This window comes from Mustela erminea, chromosome 17 (genome assembly GCF_009829155.1).
Source record: "Mustela erminea isolate mMusErm1 chromosome 17, mMusErm1.Pri, whole genome shotgun sequence".
NCBI classification, from domain to species: domain Eukaryota; kingdom Metazoa; phylum Chordata; class Mammalia; order Carnivora; family Mustelidae; genus Mustela; species Mustela erminea.
This window is the reverse complement of record NC_045630.1, coordinates 2,986,162-3,003,053: the sequence shown is the minus strand read 5'-3', so window position 1 is coordinate 3,003,053 and position 16,892 is coordinate 2,986,162.

The window sequence follows — 16,892 nt, the reverse complement described above, 5'->3', positions numbered from 1 at the left end:
TTAAGTTATTTTTATTAACATATAATGCGTTATTTGCCCCAGGGGAACAGGTCTGTGACTCATCACAGATGACCTGATCTTATATCCTCCCATTTTTCATTGAGCTCTTTTTCGTTTGAATGCTAATCCAGAGGATCTCTTCCTCAGGAACATTCCTGTAGCCTTGTTCATCTAAGGAGGGGCAGGACACACACACCCAATTCCCTCTTAGCCTCTCCTGTTGTCCTCTCCCTCCAGCAGGTGAAAAAGGCCACTCTTCCCCTCTCTGACCTTTTCAGGAGTATATTCCATCTGTGGCGGACACATATGCTGACTGTGGTCCCTCTGGTCCCTCTCCGGGCATCCCAGCCTAGCTCTTACTTGCTGTAGCTTTCTGCAAAGCTCTTTTTCATCTTCAGAATCTCAACTGCCCAGGCTTGATTGGGGCAGTGGCCGCTCCCTGCTTCATTGGCCCCCCTTTTCCAAACCTATGCAGTTTCCTTCCTATTCTCTGGTGGGGGGCCGGTTAGAGAGGACGTCTGGTAGAGCAGTTTAGCTCAGACAGTACGGCACTCCTCGGAGGCCGATCAGGTGTGTTCCAAGCTCACTCTTAATTCCCGGCCACACTCCCCATGCACAGCCTTTGACGGCTGTTCTAGACCCTGCAGCTTGGGGTTTCCAGGCAGAAGTTTGAATGTCTGTCATTCCGCCTGTCAACTGAGACTCCCTGAAGGAATATTTGAGTCAAACACCGAGACTGGACCAACTCCGTGTCTTTTCTCTATTCCTTGACTTGTTCAGTCCCCATAACTGCATGGAAGAGGCACCTGTACAAGTTTGTAAAGAGATCATCATCTTGCACGTGCCCAGGGAGATTGGGTGCCTGGTGCCTCCTTTCCTCTCGGAGAAGGCTAGAGCGGGGGCTTGACAAACTTTTTCTGCAAAGGGCCAGGCAGCAGATATTTCAGGTTTCACTCTACCGCTGTAGCCGAAAACCCTTGTAGACAGTATGTAAACTGATGGGTGAGAATGTGTTCTAATGAAACTTATTGATAGACCCTGAAATTTGAATTTCATATACTTTTCATATGTTATGAAATATTCATCTTCTTTTGATTTTTTTTCCCCAAACCGTTTGAAACTGTGAAAACCATTCTTGGCTTGCAAGTCATGCAGAAACAAACGGGACCAGATTTGGCTACCGGTTTACTCCTGCTTTGGAGAAATGACATTGTTCGGAGTGTTGCGGGGCTCCTGTGAGGTGATCTTAATGAAAAGCTTATCGGCTATTAGTTCATCTGCTTAATCATCCGCTCACACACCGAAATCATAAGCCCCAGTGAGGTGCAACAGTGACAAAGAATGATGTAAAATAAAGTTTAAAAGTCCAACAGAATAGAGACAAATCCAAGTCAAACAAGTCCTTAACTAGCAGGTCCCACAGCTCGATAAACTTCCTTCAAGAAAGCTTCATAAGAGATCACTGATTTCTGACACTGGGTATTCTTATTTAAAAACGTGTGAATGAGGGGTACCTGGGGGGCTCAGGGTATTGCTGAACAGATGTAGACTTTCTTTTCTTAAATCAATAAATTTTTGACACTTTGTCTACTCAGAAAAGCACATCTCACAGAGGGCAAGTTATCTGAATCTCCTTGAGGAGGAAACCAAGGTGACACACATCTCGCAGCTGTCCTAAATAGGCTCGCTGTCCCAAGAGGTCAGAACTAAGGAAGAGTGCCCTACCTGATGTGTCAAGAAGTGGAGAGAATCAACTCAAACTCTTTCAAAATAAAAAAGTTGAATATAACAAAGCCAAGACAAGCTACCAAAGCCAAAAGGCAGGAAGGGAGTCCCAACGGGAGAAAAATCAAGAGTTTAGAGCTCGTTGTAAATGAAACAAAAACAGAAAATGAGCCAAGGGAGAAGTTCTTGGGATTAATGCTACTGAGTAAATATGTCTACGTATTGCTTTTATTGGTTAATTTGTGTGTGGTACTTAGTGTACTGTTCTGGTTAAACTATGCCAGCTGTAATACCAGTGTCGCAAGTGTCGTTAATCTTTGAACGATGCCGGGGTCAGCGGCTCTGACCCCTGTGCAGCTGAAGATCTGTGAGTAATTTTTAACTCCCCAACATAATATGACTCATATTATTCCTACATATCTAAAGGCCTTTTCCCCCCTGAATAATATACAACAATATGTGAAATTATTCCAAACCCATAAATAAGGTTATATCCTTCTGTGTGGCTGAAGAGTCAGGATAGATGTTGATATAAAACTAGGTCACTCAGGATCAAAGGAAATGACACTTGGGATCTGTCATAATATAGTAGTACCAGCTGCTGGGGATGTCAGTAATAATATTACATTGATAAATAGAACATGTCGAACAGTGGTGTTTGGTGTTGAGACCCAGTTGGTGGTTTTAGATTGATAATGGTAGTAGCAAGACTGATTGCACCTAACATAGATGAGGAACCTGCGAAATGTAAAGAAAAGATAGTGAAATATACAGAAGCTGCCACGGGGACTAATGACTGGCTAAGGGCAGACGTATAGTTGATTCTGTGCCAGTACCTCCTTAATTACTGATGAGGCAAGTAGACCAAAGAATAATGGTAGAAGTAAAAGTTTATATTGTTTGTTTGAAGAAATGCTGTATCAGAGCCTGTGGTTATTAATGGTACTAATCAATTGCCGAAGCCCTCGATTTTAATGGATATTACTGTTGGAAAAATTATTATGAACAAGGGAACAGTAATAATTATGTTAAAAATTTTATCATTTCTTTTTTTAAAAAAGATTTTACTTATTTATTTGTGTAAATTTTATTATTTCTTAATAAAGCTCCAGGTTGACTTAATTCAGCATGAGTAAGAAGAGTTAAGGAGGTTCCTCCCATTCTGGTTCAAGCATGGAACTGTAACCATGATGTGCCAACATCTTCATGGTTTGTTAATAGCAGGTGGTTTATGGAAGCAGATGAAGTGGCTGAGTAAGCATTAGGCTAAATCTAAAGACGGAGGTTGAATCCTGTTTTCACCAAGTCCTGTGGTGAACAACAGATTGAGCTGCAAATTCAAAAAAGGAGCTTTGGTTTTGTCATGTTTGCCCCATCTTTCTCCTCTAAACCTTGGAAAAGACCAAAGACAGTTGACTGGAGGATTTAGCTTAATTCAAGTGTTTGATTTGCATTTAGTTGATGTAAGATAGCCCACAATCTATATTTCAGGACCACAGAGTTTTAAAGGTGTTTCACCTATGTTAACCCAAATTCCTAGTCGGGCACTGATGATTTTGGTGTTAGGGGAAGGACTGATGTTGATTCAATGTTGAATGGACGTAAAAAAAATTACTTGGCTTATGTTTGCAAATTGTAATTTTATTTCTGTTATTTATTGATGGAAAGGATAATGAGGTAGAATAATAATTGTGTGTAGAACTATAGATTAAGTAGGGCTGGGGTAGTTTTAATGTTGGTATAATAATGCTGCCAGTTTGGGGTAAAAAAACAACAACCAACCAGTGAGTATTGGGAGGCTTCCTAGGGATAATATAATCAGAAAAACCATAGTAGTAATTATAAGTATTCTATTTCATGATTTCATGTGTATGGAGGTTTTGTGGTGGATGGCTGTAAATAAATAGTACACATGTAGTAAATGTTAATAGAATGTAAACGAATAGGTTTAGAGCTGTGATGCTTGGTCTCTAAATCATGGCCAATTGATCAATAGGCTAGAATTTTTATGGCTGTGCTTGGTTAAGTCCTCCTCATTCCCCTAACTATAATTGATACTATAGCAAGAATTAATATATTTATATTGGTTGATGGTGAAACTCGATATAAAACTGATGGTGAAATTTGATATAAAACTGATATTCTTAAGTTTTTGTCATGCCGATAGAATTGATCATTAATAGAATATCTGGTGTAACTTCTGGTACTCAAAGGTAGAATGGGAAAAATTCAGGTTTTTTAATAAAGGTGACTATAATAATAAAGGGTGCTGTTGGATTGAAAACTTCAGTAGTTGTTCATTGGCCATAATAGCTATGATAATAGCTATTATGAAATATGATAATAGCTATTATGATAATAGCTATTATGAAAAGTACAGATGTGGTGGAGAAATATTTAATGGATACTTTAATGGGTCATGGGTTACAATTTTTAATTAGAATGGGAATATGGTTTATTATGTTTATCTTGAAACCAGTTCAGATTATTAATTAGTATGAGCTTAACATAATGATTATCATGCTTGTCATAATGGTAAGTGACGTAATAATAAAGATAAGAGGATTTATTAGTATGGAAAGAATATAAACCACGGGGTATTGGTCTAATCGTTTATTTAGCTGACTTTAACATGGTGTGATATGATATTACGGAGATTTTAAATTTTGAGGATTGGGTGTAATCCTATAATTCGAGAAACAAGAGGGTTTAAACCTCTATTATTTATTTTATCAAAGTAATTCTTTTATCAGATATATTTTTAAAGTTTGTGGCAGGATACTTGCTTTAGTAATGGGAGTTGATACATATTATATGCATGTGCTAGCATTAGTGATAAATTTTTTTCCTAAGAGATATGTAAAATGGTCATATCAGCATTGTGGTTATGATGCTTGGATTCAATAAAATAGAAGAAGGGTTATTTATTTATTTATTTTTAATTTTTTTGGGGGGGATAAATTTTTATTTTTAAAATTTATTTTCACTGTTCCAGAATTCATTGTTTATGCACCACACCCAGTGCTCCATGCAATCCGTGCCCTCCTTAATCCCCACCACCAGGTTCCCCCAACCCCCCACCTCTCTCCCCTCCAAAACCCCCAGTTTGTTTCTCAGAATCCACAGTCTCTCATGGTTCGTCTCCCCCTCCGATTTCCCCCAACTCCCTTCTCCTCTCCATCTCCCCATGTCTTCCGTGTTACTCCTTATGCTCCACAAGTAAGTGAAACCATATGATAATTGACTCTCTCTGCTTGACTTATTCCACTCAGCATAATCTCCTCCAGTCTCATCCATGTTGATGCAAAAGTCGGGTGTTCATCCTTTCTGATGGCTGCGTGATATTCCACTGTGTATATGAACCTCATCTTCTTCATCCAGTTGTCTGTTAAAGGGTATCTCCGCTCTTTCCACAGTTTGGCTATTGTGGACATTGTGGCTATGAACGTTGGGGTACAGATATTGAAGGCTGATTTTAAGTTAAGTGTGATTTGTAAATATTTACCCACTAAGGAAGGTTACTTCCTATGTCTCAAGAGCTGTGCCTTTTTTTTTTTTTAAATTTTATTTATTTATTTGACAGACAGAGATCACAAGCAGGTAGAGAGGCAGGCAGAGAGAGAGAAGGAAGCAGGCTCCCCGCAGAGCGGAGAGCCTGATGCAGGACTTGATCCCAGGACCCTGAGATCATGACCTGAGCCGAAGGCAGAGGCTTTAACCCACTGAGCCACCCAGGCGCCCCGAGCTGTGCCTTTTTAGATTAATATCAAAATTTATGTAGGACTTATTACCTTTTTAGTTAATTTTAAAGCTGAACTGAAAATCTCTCTGGAGAGTCAACTATCCTTAGCTCATCAGGTTTTCACCTGTACTTATTGACCATCTCACTATTTTGCCAAATAGATGAATTTGTTACTTAATGTTTCTGAAAGTAACTCATCTGGTTTTGGGATATTTGACTTCAGTTTTCTTCATGGAATTGTTCTAGTTAATTCGTTATGCAAAAGGTAAAAGGATAAACTTTGTTCTTTAATACTTTAAATACTTATTTCATCATTCTCTTCCAGTATTTTCTCCATAGTGCCCATTAAGATTTCTACTCTCTATATTTGTCTTTGTAAATACATATCTTATTTCATTTATATATAATTGTTAGGTGCAGTTAAGTTTTGATTGGCTTTAGTTCCAAGTGGTCATTTTAGGGGCACCTGGGTGGCTCAGTGGGTTGGGTGTCTGACTCTTGGTTTTGGTTCTGGTCATGGTCTCAGGATTGTGAGATCAAGCCCTGCCTCAGACTCACTCAGTGCAAGTCTGTTTCATATTCCCTCTCTTTCCCTCCCCGCTGTAACCCTCCCTTTGCTTGTCCTCTCACTCTCTGTCTCTCAAATAAATAAAATCTTAAAAAGTGGTCTCTTAGGGGCGACTGGGTGGCTCAGTGGGTTGAAGCCTCTGCCTTCGGCTCAGGTCGTGATCCCGGGGTCCTGGGATGGAGCCCCGCATCTGGCTCTCTGCTCAGCAGGGAGCCTGCTTCCCTCTCTCTCTCTGCCTGCCTCTCTGCCTACTTGTGATCTCTGTCTGTCAAATAAATAAATAAATATTTTTAAAAAAAAGTGGTCTCTTAAAGAAGAGGTCTTGGGAGTATAAACAAGGTGCTTTGTTCACACCATGGTTTGTCCAAGCACACTTGTCTCCTCTCACATGTTCGATAAATTATAAATTGTCTTAAATATGAAATTGGTATTTGAGGAGGGTGACAGGGTGTCCATGCCTCATGGGCTAATGAAATGAAGCTCTCTGTTACCAAATTACTACTAACTCCTCCTTTGTCTTCCATTTCATAAAGGTTTTTGCACAATATTTAATGTTCTTAAAGTAGAATAAGTGGCCCATTTCTTCCCACCTCATAAGCTATACCTTGACCTAATATTTTAAAAAGATTTTATTTATTTATTAGACAGAGAGAGATCACAAGCAGGCAGAGAGGCAGGCAGAGAGAGAGGGGAAGCAGGCTCCCTGCTGAGCAGAGAGCCCGATGTGGGGCTCGATCCCAGGACCCTGGGATCATGACCTGAGCCTAAGGCAGAAGCTTTAACCCACTGAGCCTCCCACGTGCTCCCCCTTGACCTAATATTTTCATGCTAATATTTATGCCTACTATAATTCTGTTTGGGGGTTTGCTAAAGCTGGGGGTAGATAATCTGGATTAGCAAGAGGTGGTGAGGTTTATCTGGATTTATCAATCCCAGAACATGTTACCAAGTCCTTTGAGTTTTGAGCTATTGCTAGTAGTATTCTGGTGAAAAAGTGGTTATATTAGTTATTTTGGTGTAGGGTTGAACATGGTGGGCTATCTACTCCCAGGTCTTAGCTACTGTGTAACCAGAAATGTTAGAGTCACTTTTGTAGGTTGTTTTGGTTTTAGTTGCAGCTTCTTAGAGTTTAATTAAAATTTAACTTTATCACGAAGTTATATTAAACATGCTTTACACCAAAATTTTATTAATTTGGGTTAACTGCATCACTGGGGTGGCTGGTACAAAATTTATCAACTCTAAAAATAAATTAATGTAACTTAGTCTCATTTCCATTTAGAACCATTTTTATCACTGCTGTCTCCTGTGGGGGTGTGGTTAAGCAAGGCATAATGAAGTACTTCTTACTGAGCTTGAGACCTGCTCCTGTACCTTTACTGGTCTAGAAGGCATCTTCACTGGGATGCATATACTTGCATGTGTAATTTAATACAAAATTAATAGAAAGAGTGGGACCAAGCCTATGAGTTTATGGGGTTTTATAAGCTCCTCTAGGCATTTTCAGTGCCTTGCTTTAATTACTAAGCTACACTAACTAAATCAGATCTAGAGAAATTCCTTTCCATAAAAATCTTGAAATAGTAAGTGCTATGCCAGTTTTGAAAGGGGTGAAATTAAACTTAATAAAAATTTAAAAAGGATTTCTAGCCCATGAAGCCTAATATTTAGAAAAAAATTAGTGCTTTTAAATTTTATTTAATTAGGAGTTGGGCTACAGTATGTTTTGGTTGAAACTATAATGGCAGAAGAGATATCAATTATGGAATAGTTAGGATTATTTAGGTCTTGTATGTGTTCCAGAGTCTTATTTTGGGGATTTGGCAAGATAAACATATATTATACCCAACTAAAAGTCTATTGGGAGATGAGGAGGTTTGCAAAGCTAATTTCTTTTGCAGATAATATGTGTACAGATTTATAATGAAGTTTTTATATGTCCTATGAGCCTTGACCAATTAATACTTTACGGTTATAAAGTTGGTAAATGATACTCAGTTTAAGATCAGCTGCAAGTCACCTATGTTAGGACCTTTGATGGCCATAGCTGAGTCACAGTATCCCCCCAAATTAAAAAGTACCATATGCGTGGTACCACCCTCGTGTGTGAGCACGAGCTGATCAGTCATTAGTCTATTGGGATGTCCTATTTAAGGGAATGGATGGACGATTTTAGGTTGGGTGGTCCTGAAGTAAGAACCAGATGCCAGGTATAGTTTCCCATTAACCATTCCCCCACCCCATACACACATATTATAGGGCCGGAGAGGAAAGAAGTGTATAACCTGTAGGTTGCTAGTTTCTCAAAGCTTGATGATTAAGGGAAGATAATGGCTATAATAAACAGAGTGACAAGGATTAATTTGATTAACTTGTGCTATGGATAATCAGTAATGTGATGTCCCATGTGATATTAATGATGATATGTGGTATAGACTATTCATGTGGTCTGGGGTTTCACGTAGGCTACACCATCATATGTATTAAGTAAGTTGAAGAGTTTAATGTACATGCTTAGGTGAATGGGGCAAATAGCTTAATGTATAATTGTATATAGTATTATGTATAATTAAACCAGTATTCACTAATAAAATAGTATGTTGTAGATCATATAATAGATGATATATATAGTGGGTTAATTTTTAATTTTGTCCCTCAATATTAAGTTAGCGTATGACAATAATGATTCTTGTTTTCATATAACAATATAAGGAATAGTTTAAGTAGAATTTCAGCCCCGGGTGCTGATGGGGGAGCTGAGGGCTCCTTCCTTGATGGTCCTAGGGAGAAATTTGTCTCCATTTCTGGTTTGGAAGAGTAATAAATATACCACAAGGGCTCATAATTTAAGAAGGTTACATTCAGTTAAACTTGTAAGTGGTATGATCACCAGGATAAGAAGAAAATATAGGTCAATTCTAGTTGGCCAATAATAATAAAGACATGCTCAACTGATTGAGCCCCAATTCATGCTAGTTTTAAAAGTCCTGCTACTAGAATCCAGAATAAGCAGTGGCTTAGAGGTCATAATGTTACGCTTTTTTGTTTTGACATATGAAGTCTTAGAGTAATAGCTAAGAGTAAGGTGAAACAGATTGGAGCTAAAACATCTTGTTTGGTGATAGCAGGTAGGATTGTGTCCGCGTGTCAGATTGTGTTAAATTATCCTACACATGTTTCCTACTGAGTGAGGTTGCACCTTGCTTCTTGGGTGATGACCCTAGAGGGCACTGCTGAATAATACAGTGGTTTATGTCTCCATGTGTTAAAGTCTTCTAAAGTGGCGCTGTGGAGAGAGTGCAGACTGCTGGCTTGCCCACAGCTGTAACTTGCTGCAGGTCAGCAGGGGTAGTGAGAGCAGTGTCTCCTCCACCAGACTTGCAGATCAAATCTACATCTGCCATTTGGTAAAAATGATGCATATCTTGTCCCATCAGTCTCTCTAACTCTTCCTAGGAGAGAAGCATGATCTGCTCTGGATTTTGAAGACATTTTGGGTTTGGTTTTGTCTTCTAATTGACTTACAAGAGATGGGATGGTTAACTCCTGTGACACTCTGTTGTCCTGTCTGGCAATTCTTAATGGCTGGAGGGTTTGTATGAAATGACAGCGGCCTTTGAAAATGCAGACCAGATCCCTGGTGTTCCTGCAGAGCACAAAAAGGTGCAGTCCCTTCAGTGTGCCCGTTCTGAAGCTAACGTCTCAAGAGGGACGCCTTGTACAGGCACTGCTGAGCTAGGCTGAGACAGTCCATTGCATTTCCTGCTACAAACTTAAGAAGTATTCTATATTTTAAGTTTCATATCCAAAGGAGTGTTGTGTTCGTTTCCAAAGATGTATTTTTTGTGGGTCTTCTATCTGTGTTATATATCTGTGGGTCCTGGATCAGTGATTTAAAATTATATAAAACATTTCCTTTTGTGGACTTATCATTTGTTAACTTAAATCATGATGATAGTGATGATGATAACGTGCTCCCAGTTTTCTTATTAAAGAAAAAATATCTATACTGTTTGATGTAGCAGTTTTATTCCTGGGTATCTACCTTAGAAAAATCAAAATACAAGCATATTTCTACATATTACATAAAGAAGTTTATTTCTGTGTTGTTCGAAGTGTCAAAAAACTGGGGGTAGAGTGGATGTTCTTTGTCTGAGAGTTGGACAAATTATTCCATCCCTTCCATGAGATGTTTTGCAGGTACCAAAAAGTGTGAATTAGAGCTGTAACAGATGGCTTAGAAAAACACCCCATAAAGTATTAGAAAGGAAAAAAAAAAGCAAGGCATAGAAAAGTGCCCACGATATGATCCTAACTTCAAAGATAAACAATGATTTTTAAAAATTCTGCATCTGTATGGACATAACACACGTACCATCACTCAAGTAATCTGTAATAGACTGTGATTAGGGAGAAAAATAGGAATGGACATACAGCAAGTTGGTATACGCTTTATCTTGTGATGTAATCATGTGAATGGATGAGAGAACTAGGACAAAATCAATCACTCAATCAAAAACATTTAGAAAATAAAACGAAGTGAAAATACTCTGCTGAGGAAAAAAAAATAAAATGATATGTTCTAGAACTTAGGAAAAAGATTGTCCGTTTCATCCTGGAGCTAGCAAACAGGTGAAAATTGCCACAGGAGTGTGAAACACAGTTTGGCTGTGAATCACTGTGATTTTGACCCTTGGATGAACTGATGACAAACACGGACTTAAAAGTTAGAGCGAGCTATAGGCTCCGAGTTATCCGTCCCTCCACCCCGTGCTCCTTTCCAGAAGGGCAAGGTCACTGTTCTGCTGTCTCAGGAAAGGGCTGTGATTAAGGGAATGAGGTGAGGAAGAGCTTATTCTACACAAGTTACAAGCAAGTTAAGTCAGCAGGAAAATGGCAGTGCTTACCAGAACCTTCCTTCTGGAGCGGGAGACTTAGGGAATAAACAAGGTCACTTTAATGACTCATTTGAGGAAGATCCCTTGTCTTAGGGGCTTTGATAGATTTTTGGGGGGGCGGATTAAAGAGTCTTTTGGCCCTATTCAATTTCCCAGATCCTATCAGCTGGAACTGCGTTGGTGCATAAGGGCCAGAAAAGATTCCCTGGGCTACTTTGGGATCCATGAGGAACCAGGATAGTAGTTTGGGGTTCACACTAGAAAAACTGGCCTTTTTGTTCATACAGTCCACATACTGTACCTGAGAGCAACGTGTCAGCCAGACACACAGCTCAAGGCAAATCGGAAGCAAAGCAAGAGCCTCACTAGGTGATGTTAGCTTGATATTCATGTCTGCGTTTTGAAACAATAATGTTTAAAATGTATTTTCCACTTAGCATCATAGAGTTTTAGAGCTAGAAAGGACTTTAGGGAATCAAATTCTGAATGGTCTCACTGGTAGTTTGAGCAGGGTACTTCTTCAATGTGTGGGACTAGCCTAGTGATTCCTGTGGATTTAGCTCCCCTGGTACCTGGTCAGTAAGAACCAGCGATGTCCTGCTGACATTAGGAAAACAGAAAACTGTCCCCGTATGTCTCAGGATGCCCCTGTGTGGAAGTACCCCGTCGTGGCTTGCTGAGAACCACTTACAGATCAACCCACTTATTTTATTTTGGGGCAAAAAACAAATTGTGAAGAATATTAACAGATGTATTCAAATTGTAGTTGGCTAATTCAACAGAAGTATTTCATAATTGTTACGTTGTGTCAGGTATTGAGTTAGTTGCTAAAGATACAAAGATTTATAAGACACAGAGTACAGAGTCTAGCAGAGGAGACAGACACATAGAAGGTAATTTCACTATTATACACACACACACACACACACACTCATTCACACACTACCCAGTGTGTTGAGTTGTAGGACATTAAATAAGCAAAACAGCAAATAGATAAGGTTCATGGAGCTGGTGGGAACTGATGACCAAGGAGAATGCACACGATGCCTTTCACTTGTAGCTTCAGCTCCATTCGCCCGTACTCTTCAGTCATTAATCTAGTAAATGAATGCCTGATGGTGCCAGGTAGTGTTCTGAGTATTAAGGATACATTCCCTCATGCAGCTTATATTTAAGTGGTCTTTGTTGTTACTTTCCCAGTTGTACTCCTCAATGACTGCCGACAGTGGTCTGTCTCTAAGATTTAGGATACCATCTGTGAGCGTTAAAATGAGTACCCTTCCATTTCACCATCCCTTCCAAACCCAGAATACCGTCAAGGGAAGACCCAACACTTACTGGCCAAGGAGTAACACAGAAGACCCTTAGACATTATCACTTAAAAACAAACAGACAAAAAAAAACTTTTGAAGTTGCTTGAGAAAGCTTGAAGTTTATGAAAATGCTATGTGTAATGATGAAATGTTGTAGTGATGATGACAGATCACTCTGTCGTGATGGTTATCTACAGATCAATCAAGTGGGTTTGAAGATTATCACGGATTTGTTTTTATGAAACTTCGTATGTTTGTGAACTAGTTTTTCTGGCTTGACTTCTGAAGGTGTTAGAAGAGATTCAAAGGTTCTTTGATCTTTGCATCAGAGAACAAGTAGTACCCTGTTTAAGCACAGGAGTTAACATTTTCTGGTGGGATAAGAGTCTGTGGGAATACAATCATGGCTTAATAAGTTCTAGCAGAAAACGCTTTCTGTCTTGCGGAAAACAGGACATGCTTCGCTTATCTAATACAGGCTCAACCAAACTTTTGGGATTTTTGCCTGCTTTTGCCTTTCCCCTGGAAAACTTATATCCAGAAATAGTAAAGCTTACCCTCTGAATTGCTTATGATCAATTGCCTTGTTTGCTTTAAGAACCTTGTAACCTCCTGCTCTGCGCTTAGTCCTCCGCGCTGCATGACGTATGTTACTTTATTACCTAAAGTCCTTGCATTAACAACCACGGGAGTCAGGGAGCTCCCCCTCACCTCTCTTGAGTGATTGGTAGTGTCAAGTCATTATTTCTGCCACTGTGGGTTTTGCTGGTTGAAGCCCACAAGATAGTGGTCGAAGCCCACAAAAGTCAAAGTTGTGATATGATGGCTTATGATGATGATGATGATATTCAGTTAGCCAACATATAGTACATCATTAGGTTTTGATGTAGTGTTCAATGATTCATTAGTTGTGTGTAACATCCAGTGCTCATCGTAACATGTGCCTTCCTTAATGCTATATGATGACTATTTTTATAGTAAAATGACTTTTTTTCTTTTCATTCCAAGGGGTTCCTTAGGCTCAAAGAAGCACCCACTTATTTTGACATCTTAACTCTCACTGTATTGATTATCCATTGTCAAAAGAAAATTCAGAGAGATTTACCTGATATGAATATTTCATTGAGTGAGAAACAAAGTAGTCTTGAACAGGGAGACTTCCAACCCAAAAGTGGTATAAAACTCAGAGGCGTTATGTTATGGGGGTGACTTATAAAGTGAAAATGAGGAAGTTGTTTAACCCTTACAATGATGATAGTGACAGTGATTATTACAATAGAAGTTGCCGGATGGCAGGGGATTGGTTAAAAGTGATTATCTTATATCATTTAGGAAGAGGATACATTTCATTTATGATTTTTAGAGACATTAACGAAGAAGAATCCAAGTTAAATTGCGTTTACATCTATGAACTAAGCTAGATTAAATTTTACTTAAGTGGCTTAGTTCTTTGTCCGCTCTGGGGATCTTCAAGCCTGATCTCCATCTTATTTTATTTTGACACTGTCATGCCTTAGTTACCATTATCATTGTAATTGCATAATGATATTTCATTTCCAAAAACAGAGGATAGATTTTTTTTTCAGGGTGTAGGAGCCATGTTTTCTATTCTTCTTTGGATTTTTCTTGATACAATTCCTAGCGCAGTGCCCAGTGCAAACACATATTCTTACCAGATTATTTACTGAGTGGTCTGAAGCTTGAGAAATAGGACCCAATTTTAGAATCAGAAACCTAGTAAAGCAGAAGGCTGTAAATAAAGATGATATCTTTAGAAGTCTTCCTTGCAGTCAAACCCAAGTTATGAAACTTGGACAAATATTGTTGTACTTGTTCTCACTGTCCTCACCTTCTTGATAATATCAACCGTTGTGACATCCTTGCTAAGGGGTTTGATCAGACCTGGGGAGGGGGGAAATGTCCAGTAAGAGAAATATTTTCTTTCCAATTGGAGACTTTGTATTTCTGGGATATAAATCCATCTTTACAATAAAAAGCAAGCATTTATACATTTTTGATTTACAATAAGAAATATATATTTGCTCTTCATCTTCATTCCTGGCACAGGGTTCCTAAAACCCTTGAAATTTGTTAAGTGATGAGAATGGTAAAGGTATCTTTCGTTATGTCAAGGAAGTGACTTTGGTTCCCCAAGTCCCCTAAGAATGGCGGGGAGCTGCAAGAGGAGCCAGCCATGGTGCTGAAGAGGGTTGGAACTTTCAGTCTTACCCTTCTGCCTCTTTGGAGGGGAGAGGGGCTGGACGTTCCTATCAAAAGCCAATGACATAATGAATTCATGACTCCATCAAAGCCCAAAAGGACCGGGTTGGGGAGTTTCTGGGTTGGTGAAAAGTGGACATTTGTGAAGAGGGGCATGGAAGCCCCAACCCTTTCCCCATACCTTGACCTATGCATCCCTTCCATCTGGCTGTTCCTGAGTTATAGCCTTTTAGAAAATAAATTGAACCCAAGGAGGGAGTCATAGGAACCTCCAAGCTATAGCTAGTTGGTCATAGAATCTTGTCACTGGTATCTGAAGTAGCCTTGCTGGACTGAACTCTTAACCCGTAGAATCTGATGCAATCTCTGGGTAGACAGTGTCAGAATTGATTGTAGGACTCCCAGCTGGTATCCGGAGAATTGCTTGATGGTGTAGGGGGATGTGGGAATTGGTCTCAGAGCCATAATATTATTAAGAACGAGATGAATGAATAAACATTAGACAACATTTATGCATAGTCTCCATAATGAAAGTCAAAGTTACCAAACGGCAAACTTGTTAGTCTTTTTAGTGGTGTGTCAAACCAATGAATTATCCAAAGACTGATAGATGAGCTGAAAGTCTAGATAGAAATCTACCTAGCACCAAGGTTCAGCTTCCTTAGTCCTCAGGGCCAGGAATAAGACTAAGATTCCTGTGGGTAATACGATGTTGTTCAAGATGTGGACAGAAAAGAAAATGACGACAAAGAGGAAAAAACCGACGAAGAGTGATTTCGACTCCGACAGACCTGGTTTGAGTCTCAGCTCCAGAGGGTATAAGCTGCATGAACTTGAGAAAGTTATTTGATTTCTAAATCCTTTCTTCAGGCAGAAAAACAGGGATGTAGACTGCCGCAGAAGGCGGCCGCAGGGAGAAATTAGCTGATGTACTTGGAACAGCAGCATATGTTACTCGGCAGAGAGTACTTTTGGAACCACACTCGTTTAGCACTAAAGCATGATCATTCGGAAAGAAAGCACAGCTGGTCGGGAAAATATGGGCACAAAAAATATGCTCTTCTGTTTAAGAGAAGCTTCTTTAGGTTAACAGTGCATGTTGTAACTCGTGGTAGAAGTAAGCAAGTAGCTTGAGATACCAAGTGGTGAATCACTAAAAGTGGCTTTTATTTAATTGCTTATACCGAAGCCAAACCTAATCTATTTTTCCCTGACACATGCATTTGAGCATTAAAGATTCTTAAACATCAGTGAACACCAAGAGTAACTTGAAAGGATTATGAAGCAACATAAAACAGTTTCCCATGACCAGGCATCATCCTAAGCCTGCTGGGTCAGAAATGAAGGGCGAAGTCCAGGAATTAATCACTTCCCTTGTAATACCTCACCTCACCCACTAGCTCTGGAAGGAAAGAAAGCAAAAACCTTCCCCAGGCATGAGAACTGCTGAGTTAAAGGACTGGCAAAGTCCAGCATATAAACTTGCCCAGACCACGCTAGACTGGGTACCCTTGGTTACACAAGCTCCGGGTTCTGGCTACTTTGGTCAGCTCCTTAGTAGGGAGCAGCGGCACATTCATATAAACACCATGCTTCATATCTTTTCGGGTAGTGCTACTTCTGTCTGTGCTTGACTTAGCTACAGGGAAGGCCGTCTGGTTCTTACTCCAGAGTGTGGGGTTGAGATACTCTTAAATTCTTATGTGACTTGCATAAAGTCTAGAATAAAAAAATTGCCTATGAGCTGTAAGTTTCTCTTTCATGGGATGGGGACTATTAATCATAGCAACTCGATAGAAATACGTTATAGTAGTAAATTCCTACATTACATGACTATCTTCTATTCTAATCAAGATTTGGAAGCCTCGAATAGACAAAACTCAGAGAAACAGCGTGAGTTCTATCATGTTGCCATCAAGATAGCTTAAACTATAAAACTACCCTGGGCAGAGCCTGGCATAAACAGGTTGTTAGAAGTATATTGCTCTCTCTCTTTCCCTCTTCATGGCAACTTTTCATGTTCAGCCCTGCTTGTCATTTTGCACTGTTACTATTATCGCTTGCATTATTATTTAATTTCCTGTTTGTCTTGTCTTTCCAATTACCCTTTAAACTCTTCAGAGGAAGGGAATACATGTTACACTCTGGTGACATGCCCGTGCCTAGCATAGGACCTTGAAACAAAAAGTCGTCAATAAAACTGTCATTTGATGTAGGACAAAAACACCATAAAGAGTGTTAGAGAGTAGTGACAGGAGTTAGGAGCTTGCAGTGAGCAAAGTGAAGTGTGTCAGAGTAGAGTAGAGTTCACGTCTTGGGTGTTCAATCTCTTCCAACATTTGGACTGTGGCTTCTGCAAAGTCCTATCTTTATCTCTCAAACTTCTTTCATCTAATCATTTAATTTGAATGCATATTTGAAAAACT